This window comes from Pituophis catenifer, unplaced genomic scaffold, assembly GCF_029215685.1.
Source record: "Pituophis catenifer annectens isolate HBS135680 unplaced genomic scaffold, rPitCat1.0.hap2 SCAF_2, whole genome shotgun sequence".
Classification (NCBI taxonomy): domain Eukaryota; kingdom Metazoa; phylum Chordata; class Lepidosauria; order Squamata; family Colubridae; genus Pituophis; species Pituophis catenifer.
In genome coordinates this window covers 236,995,569-237,008,274 of record NW_027256882.1, presented here as the reverse complement: position 1 = coordinate 237,008,274, position 12,706 = coordinate 236,995,569, and the positions used below count along the sequence as shown (strand labels likewise).

The 12,706-nt window shown below is 41.1% G+C and overlaps 1 protein-coding gene across 5 annotated transcripts in view; it reads right to left on the bottom strand.

Annotated features, from left to right (window-relative positions):
* Window positions 1-8,159, bottom strand: part of SPIN1 (spindlin 1) — a 60,022-nt gene extending 51,863 nt beyond the window's left edge. For 4 of the 5 annotated variants that reach the window (XM_070938694.1, XM_070938699.1, XM_070938693.1 and 1 more), the window contains exons 1-2: window positions 7,854-8,159; window positions 676-735 (exon numbers count right to left, since the gene is read on the bottom strand). The gene's annotated coding sequence lies outside the window, so the exon portion shown is untranslated. The remainder of the gene's footprint in view (window positions 1-675; window positions 736-7,853) is intronic. The other variant, XM_070938697.1, reaches the window with a different exon arrangement.
* Between the last annotated feature and the right edge of the window lie 4,547 nt (window positions 8,160-12,706).

The following is a 12,706-nucleotide window of genomic DNA, read 5'->3' as shown; positions in this document are numbered from 1 at the left end:
AGCCTTTGCCACTGCTGCTGAAAGCAAAGATGAGGTCTCCCTTGGAACCTTGTGTTCAAACCCACCACTCTTTTAGGGTCTCCTCACTAGGAGCTGCCATGCAAAGTACTCATAGCGATCTCCGAATCTCATGAGAGATTTGAAAGATAAATCTATTTGCCAGTCTTTTGTTCTTCACAGTGGTCTGTCGTTTCTCTCATCTGCAGAGATGCCTACAGTCAACCATGACTCACAATGGAGGTACAAAAAGGCAACATTGTTACAGAAAAAGAATTTGGCAAAACAAGACTTTTAATCTATCTACTTACTTTCTGCTAGGAGGAATATTTCCTAAGCAGAATTCACTTTAAGGAGATAACTATTAGCATTGTTCATGTACTTTGAGTAAGTGTGTCAAACTTTGATTTATGAATCTGAATTTATAGGATGATACCAGGTATTATTAGGAGTATCACTTAAATCTGATACTATGGCTGTTCAACCAAAGTACCAGAATTTCATATTATCTTAGTCTCTCCATAGACATCTTGGTCTCTTCCCTTTAGACTGGTTTTCCTTATGAATACAGTCAAAGCAGAACCACCACAGAGCATCACACTTAAGTTAGAATGTAACAATTTCCCATATTTTAAAGCTTAGTTAAGAAAATTATGAATAATATAGCATTTTACTTACTTAAAAAACACATTGACCTCCATTAGATGGACAGCCTGGGATTTGCTTCCCTTTTTTGACCTACAAGTGAAAATATTTATAGTTTAATCCCAATACTATTATATGTGAATGCCATTGGATCAATCAACCCATCTCATCAAATATGTCAACCTGATGCTCCCTTTTTATCTAATGTTTAGAATATATTAGGTGAGAAATTATCTTGGTGTAAATGTTATTGAAACGTTTACATGACAACTTACATGAAGGAAATGGTTAGATTCCTTGTTAATGTTACTCATCCCTCTACCTTCACAGGGCCCTTTCAAAACTTTCCAATAATATTGCTTCATATGACAAAAACAATTGAATGAGTGCGCAACAACTACTTCTGAGGTTTATTCTATAAAATGAAATTACATGTAGTTTTTGCCAGGATTATTAACAAAATATGATACATTCCCAAGGTCAATTGAAATCCTCACTTTGAAAAATATTGTACAAATCTAGAAAAAAAAATTATAGAGTTGCATCAGTTTCTCATGTTATCGAAGTGCTATTTGGTTAAAAACATAGTATTTAGCATGCTCTTTCAGAAAAGTAGCCTTGAGAGCCCTTCCCCTGTCTTATAAGAAAATGCAAATGTTACTCCAGCCCTGAAAGTATATTAGTCTGCTCCAGGAAAACCATTTTTGAAAAACCACTTTTGGATTTTCAAGTTATGTGTTTAATCTGATCTCATTCCACATTCTGCAAGCCAATCAAGCTTGCAAGAACAGGTAACCAAATCATGTCCCTCTCTTTCTTCTTTCAAAGTCTGATATCTCTCTCTCTCTCTCTCTCTCTCTGTGTGTGTGTGTGTGTGTGTATAAAAACTTTTATGTATCCAATTGCCCCCTATATATAATTCATTGTTTAGACAGTGGAAGAAAATAGCTTTGGGGATCTGACTTCCAGCAGTGTGCCAAGCACAGGTAATGTTTGCGTTACTAGATCAACAGTTGGTATACAGTATACCAGTGACGGCTAACCTTTTTGCCGTCACATGCCAAAAGCAGGGGAAGTGCAAGGGGGTCTTGTGCTTGCGTGCCCACATTCATAATTCAATGCCCCCGTACCGTGGCCCCCACACATGCCCACGCGACCTCCCCCATGCTCCCTCCACTTTTGGCACATGATGGCCCGGTGGGCCCAGTCGGCCCGTTTTTCGCCCTCCCCAGGCTCCAGAGGCTTTCTTGGAGCGTTTGGAGGGCGAAAATGGCCTTTCCCACCCCATCAGAGGCCCTCCGGAGGCTGGAAACGGCCCGTTTCCTGACTTCCAGTGGGTCCAGAAGACCCAAAAATCAGCTGGCCGGCACACGGGTGTGCATTGGAGCTGAGCTAGCGCAACACTTGCGTGCCCACAGATATGGCTCCACGTGCCACCTGGGGCATGCGTGCCATAGGTTCGCCATGACGGCAGTATACTATAAGGCATGCACATAAACATTAAAACACATCCTCACCCTCTAATAGGGATGGATGATCCAAAATAAAAATCAAAACCACTCTAATTTCCTTTCTTCTCCCATCATTATTTTTAAACTAAACAATTTTGACATTGTAGGAGGACAACTTTTTCATCTACTTTTCAACAGGTCAAGTACTTGACGTAGCTAGGTAAAGCACTTTTTAGATTTTACCATATTTCTTTCAAACAGCAACTTAGCATAAAGGGATCTAAATATGCATGGAACAGGAAGGGGGGATTCTGGGGTTGTTAGGAAAAAACAAAAAAAATCAACATCATTTTATGGTTTTCTAGAAAAAAGAAGTCTGATAATCCTATATTAATAAAGAGGCAATTCCCCTTAGAGTCTAGAGATCCACTCTTAGTGATTTTAGTGATTTTGAATGTGTCTGTAAATTGTTCTCATTTTTTTTCCATTACCCAGTGACACAATTCAGGTAATCGTTGACTTACGACCATAACTGAGCCCAAAATAACTATTTTTAAATCAGAATTTAAGTGAGTTTTGCCCAGTTTTATGACAATTCTTGCCTCAGTTGTAATCACTGCAGTTGATAAGTTAGTAACCTGGTTGTTAAGTGACTCTGGCTTTGCTTGTCAGAAGGTTGCAAAAGGTAATCACATGACCCCAGGACACTGCAACGGTCATAAATATAAACCAGTTATCAAGAATCTGAATTTTGATCACACGATCATGGGGATGCTGTAAAAGTTGTAACTGTGAAAAATTGTCATCACTTTTTTCAGTGCCACTGTAACTTTGAATAGTCACTAAATGAACTGTTGTAAACTGAGAACTACCTGTATATCTTTTCAAGAATTAAGAGTTTATTAAAAAGGAGAAAATGTGTGCTGCTGAAATTAAAAAATGTCTCTTACCCTGTTTTCCCCAGAATAAGACATCCCTTGATAATAAGCCCAATCGGGCTATTGAGCACATGGTAATAAAGCCAAGCACTTATTTCAGGATTCAAAAAAATATGACAGGGTCTTATTTTTGGGAAAACACGGTAAAAGTGTTTGTTGATTGGTACCAACCCTTTTGAGGTAGTTCAGACAGCAAACCAAAGCTCTGAGTATCAATACTACATTTACTGTAAGGTTACATTAACAAAATATTGCAAATCTGAAAGCATTTCTCCCCTCCCCTTTACTTTCCAGAAAACTAAGGAAAGTCATTAGTTTCTCCACTTTCTCCACCATCATCCCTCCTTTGGACTTAGATTTCTCTTATCAGACTGTTGCCTAGCTTGTAGCTATTCCTTCTATCCCCCAAGGTTATTCTCACAGTTCATTACACCTGATTTCAAGGGTGTAGTGAACCTCTGCTCTATACATAAGATTTAGAAATTGTCTTGTATTCTCTTTGTCAAAAGCCTTAATGTCCTCATCTTCCCGTATCTCTGATTATACCCTATCCCCATCACCTCATTGAGGGGGAAAAAACACCCAAGAGGTGAGCTTATTGTGGGTGACTGAGATACCTTTTACTGGGAACCATGAAATCTGACAATTGCAATGTTGTTAGCAACTTATCAGGACTGAGAACAAAAGAAACACACTGTAGTATGTTTCAACTCACTCAAGGCTTTGTTTAACATTCTTTAGAGCTAGTTTTGTCTAGCATGCGAATAAGGGTAAGTGTGAAAATAAGGTAGCAGTAAATTATGACAGCAATATAGACCGAAGTAATAATAGAGTTAAAAACACTGCCGGAAGCACCATGAATAAAGCATTAAACTAATCTCAAAAAGAGTCTTAAAAGGTGCAGTCTTCTGTTCAAAGACAAGAGATTAAATCTTTTACTGTTAACAATACGTTATATATAAATTATATAAATATGAAATATCCCAGAGCTGGTTTCATATCATTCATAGGAAACAAAAATCTTTGCCATGCCAACTACTTTTTCCAAGGAAACCATTGGTTCTTATTCATTTGGATAATTTTGAGGCCTAGTGAAAACAATAAATTGGCCCATGATTGCATGAAACAATCTCAATTAATAAACAATATTACTATCAGAGCATAGCAATGTGAAAGGTAGGGTGTTGTGACTTTGTGGTGATTGATACCTGTTCCTTTAAAAAATGTGAATCAATTTTTTTTTTGTAAGCAAATGTGTCTGTTTCCTCAATATGCCTTTCCACAAAAGGGCTCCTCCTAGTATTATGCCATTCCTGGCTCTGCCTTGTAAATCCCATTGGGCAACAGGCTTCAAGTGAGCAAGTAATAGATTGGTAGATATATAGCAGGTATAGACAGCAGAACAGGAAAGAGTATTCCATTGTAGAGATTTAAACTTGCCTTAGGATTGTATTAAATACTGTGAGTCTTGGAAATTATTTCATTAATTAAATAATATAGTTAATAGAAACAGGACAATGAAATTATTGTGCTCACTTATGATGGTAAAATGGTGACTTAAGATGCTAATGTAAAATGGTGACTTAAAATGGTAGGGGGAATTTATGCACAGTGATACCTAAACGGTAGTTATAACAGAATCTGTAGGAGCAAAATAGTTTAAAACTGCACTCCTGTCCAGCCCAACATGTACTCTTAATAGATAAATGCAAATTGCTTCATGTTTATATTCACCTTTGTTTGTATTATTGGGGCAAATACAACTTCTACATAGCACCTCAGAATTGCTAGACAAGAATATAGTCAAATAACAAAATTTACAAAAAGCAACAATGCAAGCTCCTAGTCTCATTTCTTACAATGATCTAAATGTCACAAAAAATATCAGAATAGTTACTGAGCAAATACTTTAGCTTGGTTCTCAATTGAGCCCAATTGCTGAAGAAACAGCACACACCCACCTAAGCTTTATAATTTTAAATCTATTTTTCTACTGTCTCCTTTAACTCATAAATAGTAAATATTTATATAATCAAGCCATAAGTTACAGCTTCTTAAAAGATACAATCTTTACAGAAACAGAAAGCAATCCATTACAGAGTAATCCTTAAATCAAATTGCAAATTGCAAATCATGTTGTATCACTACAACCATGTTAGATGAAATTCTGTTTTTCTTCATCTGCAGAGATTCACAACATGTTTACAATGAGGTTTTATTTTACAGACTTTGTTCTAATGTTATTCACTCTACAATTTTAGAAGATATAAGAGGATTTTTATTATAAGGAAATATGATAAACAATCTTCCAAAAAAGGGCACAATACAGTTGTGATCTTCACAATTAATTGACAGCTCTATCAATAATACTTAAGATGAGGAGAAAAGGGAAAAAAGTGAAGGCCCTACTTCATTTTAGATCATTATACAGTCTGTCTGCCCACTTTGGAATATTTTGTAACATTACTTTGAAAATATTTTATAAAATGATATGAATACACTCTACTTAAGCTCCTGGTTAAAAAAAAATTGCTGAAGTAACATAATTAATCAAAAAGCTTAAATTCCTAAAACAGTTAAAAAGTCCCACAAATTTGTTTTCCAATTTTGAATGGTTATAGTCTTTTTATTTAAAAACATTCATCTTATAAAACATTTATGTAAAATGGAATAAAATAAAGGGATAAAACTTATCCTATTACAGTAGAGATTGAGAAAGATCCATAAAAACAAGAGCAAAATAGTTTTTATCAGTCACAATTTCCCACGGGAAGAACAAAATGAATCCCTGCAGTCATCCTTTAAAACTAAACAGTGATTATACTCAAGGTCATTTCATTATCCCCCCCCCCAAAAAAAGTTGACTAAGTACAGGGGGGGGGGGAAGGACAGAGAGAAGATTTTTTTAAACATTTGGCTCAAAACTGTTCTGTGAAGTTTTGTGTAAGCCAGAAGGGGGTGCTGTTATCTGCCCAAGGTTTTGACTTGAGGTAAGGGGCAAAACAGTTTTGATAAAAAGTTTCCGTACTCTACGTAACACAGAATGGTGAAGATGCATAGATATGTGGACCTGGCACAATTCTTTGTTACAGGCCCCTATTTCAGGCCAGAACTACAAGGGTCCTAAATTATTTTAGAAGTAACTACTGTAGTGGCAGTTCAAAGTTTTGTTTTTCACAAGGGCTTACCTAAGACATTAACACCTACAACACTATTAGGAGGGGAATCAACAAAAATCATAGCTTGTTTTAACAAAATGTGTTATGCGTGTTGCCTTTTATAAGATAATGAGGCCTATCCCTCCCACCTGCAAGAAATGGAATAGCCCTGAGCATTTTTGCTAACATAACACCCATTTAACCATCACTAACATTTTGGTGCATTGGCCTCCCTTCCCCCATACCTAGGAAAACAGATACACACATTCCAGCCCAGCTTCTCGGCAGAGGTCGCCCCACTCACCCTCCCCCAGGCCTCTCTTAAGCTCCCAGAATCTGATGGGGCTTCCAGTTCATCATACTTTAACCAACCCAAAGGGGGGGAAAGCTTCAGTGGAAAAATCCTTATGCCTGAGAAGCAACCACACAAAAATACAAGGGGGAGGGGGGACGAATTAGCTTTCCTTTCCCTTTGATGGGGGTGGGGGGGGAGAAGAAGATAAAAGCAAAGAATACAAAGACAAAGATGCAGATAGGGGAGGAAAAAAAAGGAATTTGGGGGGGAATGGGGGAGAGGAGGAGGGGAGCCGTGTCAGCCATGTTTTTGCTTGTGTGTGCATAAGCATGTATGTGCCTGTCCATCCCCAGTATTTACAAACCTGCAGCTGCGGCAGCTCATGGAGTCTGTGAAGGAAAAAGAAGGGAGGGGAAGAAAGGAGGGAGGGGGGAGGAGAGGAAGAGCCACCAGAAAGGAAGGGAGAAAGGCAGAAAGAAAAGAGCGAAGGGAGGAGAGACGGGCAAGCCAGCAAGCAGACAAAGGAACTCGGCAAAAGCCTGACAAGACACACACACACACACACACACACACAGACAAGACAGCCGCAGCGTGAGGAACTGTGGAAATGTCTGCTTGCTTCCTGACACGGCGATTCAGCTCCCTTACTCGGGGAGTGGGGAAGGAAAAGGGGGAGGAGGGAAGGAAGCCCACTCTCTCCCGGGCATTACCACCATCAGTTCTCCTCCCCACTCCAACCCGCCCGCATGAGGCTCCCTTCCCCGTCTGCCCCCTCCCCTCCCCCCCCCCAGCGGTCAAGAGAGAGACGATTCCCACGGCTCTTCGGGAGGGGGGTGAGTGGAGGCACAAGAAGAGGGGAATCTGGGCGCCCCTCGAGGGGCCCCCGCCTGGCACACAATAGCAGGGAGGAACCAGAACGCTGAGGCGACGGGCGGGCGGGCGGGCTGAGGGGGGGAGAATGGGGGAGACCGAAGGCAGCGCTGGCGCCTCCCCCAGAGGAGGAGCAATTAGAGCCGCCGCGCGAGGGGAGGGGGGGGCGGAGGGTCTGCTCCGCTCCCCCGCCAGGTCGCCGGGGGCTCCCCTCTGGCTCCGCTCCCGCTTTCTTGCGGGGGGGGGAGAAAACAGCTTCCGGGAGGGAGGGGGCCGAGGGAGAAGAGGAGGGAAGGAGGAGCGGCAGCCCAGGGCCGCCGCGAATGAATAATACATTAATTCCAGCCCCAGGAGAGGGGAGGGGAGGGGAGGGGAGCGGCGCCTCCCCCACAGCGACTCCCTCCGGTTGTGGCCGGTACTGACTGGCCGAGCCAAGGGCGGCGCGGCAACTCCCGCTTTCCCCCCTCCCTTCTCCTCCGCGCTCGCCTTCTCTCCTCACCTGCTGCCGGAGCCTCGTCCTTGGCGGTTTCCTCCGCCGCCTCCGCCTTCGCCCGGGCAGGCGTGAGGTGCCCGGCGGGGGGGTGGCGTAGGCGGTGGGGCCAGAGCTGCAGAAGCTTCGCCACCCCCGTTCGCCCGTCCAGGCCGCTCAGCTCCTCGGCGGCGGCGGCTGCTGCGGCGGCTCCCCTTGTCTCGCTTGGCCCCCTCCTTCTCCGCCGCTGTTTAGCCCTCCTCTCTCTTGCCACATTGGGAGCCTCCCCTCTGTCTGCGCTCGAGCCGCTGCCAGGAGAGAGGCCTCCGCACCTTCCTGCCAAATAATGAGCCGCTCCAAACACGCGGCCCCGCCCTCCTCCGTTTTTTGCGGCGCGCAGGCGCACTGCCTCCCTTGAACTGCGACAGGAGAGAAGCGCCTCCAGCTCGCTCACCTCCCTCCTACTCCCCAATCCGGGAAGCCCAACGCTCGGCCGGTTGTGGCGCGGGAAGCTTGCCGGGCTTGGACGGCATCCGCGGCGCTGAGCTTCGGTTGGGGTGCCCCTTGTGGGAGGCGGTTCCTCGGGCAGCCCCCGAAGCGACCCACGCGGCTAACTTCGTGTTGGCGTCCCTTCTTCCAGGTCTTATTTCAGGCAATGAAGGGGGGGGGGGGAATCCCAATCCGAGGTACCTGCGTTTCAATGGTAGCCTGGATTTCCCGTAGAAACCTGAAGTACATCGTGATTTCTGCAGGCTCACGCATTTTCAGCGCAGATGGGAAAGCCTCTTGGGCAGAGTATGAAATGAATGAGGTGTGCAAAAGTTGGCGTTTGAGGGGCTGATGGAAGCACTCTGTGTACCATCGGTATTAAACTCATACGTGTAAGAATTTATTCCAACTCCCTACTTTGGGGATTGAAAAGTGTTGCACGTAAAGCCCAACTAGTATCAATACACAACTGCTCTGGCTCACAGATGTGCAAAAAATGGGCTTCCTCTGAGTCCCAGGCTTGACTATTATTTCTGGCAGCAAAGCAAACCCTTTGCAGCTGCTACATTTTGTTTGATGGACAGAACCAGAGTGTTCTCTTAGTCAAGATGTTCTTCTCTGTTGCTAAACTCTTGAAAGATCTGGGACACAAAGCCTGTGAGATGCACACAAACATTGCTTAGGTAAATTCCTATGAAAACATAGAAATAATGATTATGGGTTATTTAAAATTCATTGAAGGTAAAACCAGATGATTTCTCATCCCAATCCCACTATGTAAATCTCATTCACACCCAAGCAGATTATCCTTTCATACTCTTCAACTGAAATTACTGGCAATAATTGTGAAAGGGTGTTGGGAAGAAGCTTCCTCTTGGGGGGAAAAAGTGGCTCTTATTATTTCATTTTTTAAAACTCCTTTCACAGACTAACAAAATGGTAACTTTTGTAACAAGCTACAGCTTCAAAAATACAGATAAAGGGTTTATTCTCAGCAGGTGGCAGCAGCTGGCCAACTTTGCTGTATTTAGGTTTGGAAACTAAGTAGGATTGACCAGTTTAGTCCTTGGATGAGAGACTTCCACAGAATATCAAAATAATTGGTTAGTTTCAGAAGTTTAAAAAACAGCATTGAAGAAGGCAATAGCAAACTATTTTGTCTACTCCTGCTATGGAAACAATGTAGATAAGACTGAAGATGATTTTACTGTATCTTTTTTTAAAAACCATCTTGGTGGTGAATTGGGCAATTCTGGTTAACTTCAAAATCTCATTCATCTCCTGCTCCGTAATTTATTCAGTTTCTGTAAAATTAATTGCACTTTATTCACAGAGCTATTCCAAAGAAGTTGGCAATTGCCCTAGGCCTCACATATCATCCGCTCCTTATCCATCAGTATCTGCAGAGGAAGTCAAGGCATGCAGTACAGTAGCTGGTGCGACACAACTAAATCTCATTCCTTTTGCATGTGGGTCAGTGTGGAACACACATACAAAAGGATGGTAGTTCAGTCCATTTGCTGCAACTATCCTCTTGCTTTTTTAACACGCACACACCTTTGTAGCAGCTGCTGCCATATCTAAAGTATGTCAGTAATTTATCGCAGGAAATGATGCTTTCATAATGGTCTTATTTTAGTATTTAGGTTTCCTCATGCTTCTATTTTTGGGGCCATCTGTCAGAAAATCACTGTGAAAAACAATTGTTTAAACCATTATTATTATTGCTAGCTTTCTAGGAAAAGGGATGTTACTATGTAATGTACTTCTTAAACTTTTTTTTATCCCAGGACTCTCTTTCATTTTGCAAAATTGTAGAGGACCTCTAAAAAGCTTTTGTTTGTCCTATGCTTACCAATATTTACTGTATTAACAATTAAAATTGACACATTGGTTGCCAATACCACATCTCATGATTTTTATGGAGTTTTAATATTGTATTATTTTTTAACATAGGCTGCAAATAATTTTGATTTTGCAAAAGAGAGAATCTTTGGGGACCTTCAGTGGTCCTTTTATCATACTTTAAGGAACAATGATCTAAAACAAATGTATACATGTTTATAGCTAACTGCATTTGTGGAACTGATAAACAGCTAATGGCAAACACCTAAACCAGACACTCAGTGGGGTGGGCATGGGTGGGTGGGTTTCATTGATAACTGCTTAGGATAGAAACCACATCAGCAATTTCCCTGTCAATAACTCAACCCAAAAGTTCAGTTGCACAGCCCTCTGTACTCTCTTTGTGGTTAAACACCTTAAAGGTATCTTCATGATTATGTGTGAAATCTGCAGGATCTTAGCTGTTCCTAATATTGCACTCTTTAGGATAGAGAGCCTTAGTGTTTTTCTTAGGATCTGTTGGAGCCACTCTCCCAGTTTAGGAGTCCCAGAGCTGACTGCTTCTACCACCACTGGGATCTCTCTTCCCCTCCCCCTCCCTCTACCTACCTACCTACTTACCTACCTACCTACCTACCTACCTGAAACTGGTATGTAGTATCAATACTTACTAATTGCTGTTATTTCTGCTCTCAAATAATTTATAATAGTTGTAAATAAATAAGAATCACTCTGAATATTGTCTCATGTTTTCTAAATGTGGCATTAAATATTTCATAGACTAAAGCAAGTGTAATAAACCTAGCAGCCCATAGTAAAACCTCTAATATGAAGTAATTATTGTAACACTTATTCACAAGATGCCCTCATCTTCAAGAAATCATTTCAAGTGGATTCTGTGAAGAGTTTATTGTTTAGCCTGTAGCCTGATCTCAAGAGCGGTAGCCATTTTATTGCTTAGCTTGCACATTTTCATATACATGTGGCCTTTTAAATCATTGCCTTCTATTAGTTGCGCTGTGGGTAAACTGGAGCTTTTATCCTGTATGAACTTTATTGGATAGCAAATAAATAGGTGATAATTGTCAATTTCCAGCAAGTGGATCCTCCAATTATCTACCAATATTGAGTAGTTTGTGTCTTTTCTCTCACTCCACATTCATAGGTTTGATACAGAAAAGATGAAAATTACTACATTTTTCATTACTTATTAACATCATTATCTGTTACCCACAGGCTGAGCTGAAGTTTTTGATAAAGATAAATTATTTTCTTTTAAAAATCTGACAGGTGATGTTCAAAAATTATTAAACAATAATTATTAAACAATTGTTAAACAATAATAAAGATCACCAACTTCCTCTGTAGTATGGAATAGTAATATCATTATGCATTTACTGGTAACTAAATATTTTAATCCCACCTTTAAAAAGGCCACTTTTTTTGATGAAAGATCCTATTAAAAATCATATTTTGGAGTACAGTCAACTACGCTGTTGATATTGGGCCTTCATTTAATTTGGATGCCCCAAATATACTTCATCCTGAACTTTTTACCTTCTTGATGCTTGCCTTTGCCTGGTATGTAACTTTGATTGACAGAAATGGTAAAAGAGTTATTGCTACCATACCTTCTATAACAGAAAACAGCTGTATTCACAGGATCTATTAAATACAGAATGTGGTACTGTTGTACTTACATTAGCAATTTGTTATCTTCAAATTTGATTGTTAATCTTGATTGCATGAAATAGCTCCTCTTTTTGAGAAACAAACTAGGTTTATAGTTGCTGTTCTTTTGTTGATATTCTTTGACCTTCTTTTATTGCCCATTAACCAAACATGCTGGAATGCCGCATCTCAGGAAGTAAGAAGAGAGACTGGAAAATGTCAACAAGATGCTAATGGGACAATAATTTAATGCTGAGTGGCATAGACTGTCACAAATCATTGCCTTATGCCTTGTGTTTAGTGTCAAGGAGATGGAGCACTTGCTCTGCCATTCATTATGAACCTCAGATTGAAAGTTGCCCCAGAAAATCCAATTTCAACAACTGAATGTTCCAATCTGCCATGCCAAAGAACCAAGAGCAGAAAGGGACCAGAGCTGGTGAGAATCAGGGAACTGATAATCTTTTAAACAAAGAGCTTGGATAAAATAAAATACCAATATTTTACTTGCTTGGGAGAAGGATTGTATTATTGGAAGAAAATTTCCTGTGTCCGTTTCCCAGTCACCAATTGGGAAGCAGTCACCAATGCTGAGAAGAAATAGACATGAAAGCCAGTTGCCAGAAAGGGGATCCTTTAATTCAGGAATGCAAGAACTAGTGACACAGCTGTGTTTCTGGCTTGCCAGCAGCTTGGGGGTGTGAATCTGAATCTTTTATGATTAATTCCCCTTTGAAGCTCCTGCAGCTTGATGGATTTATTTGTGTGCCTCTAGTTAAAGTGATTGCCCTGGATCCTGTCTTCCTGCCTTAACAGGTTAATCCTGTTCCTGGAGCTTTGTCTTTCCTATCCTGGGGGTTAAATATACCAGGAAAGAG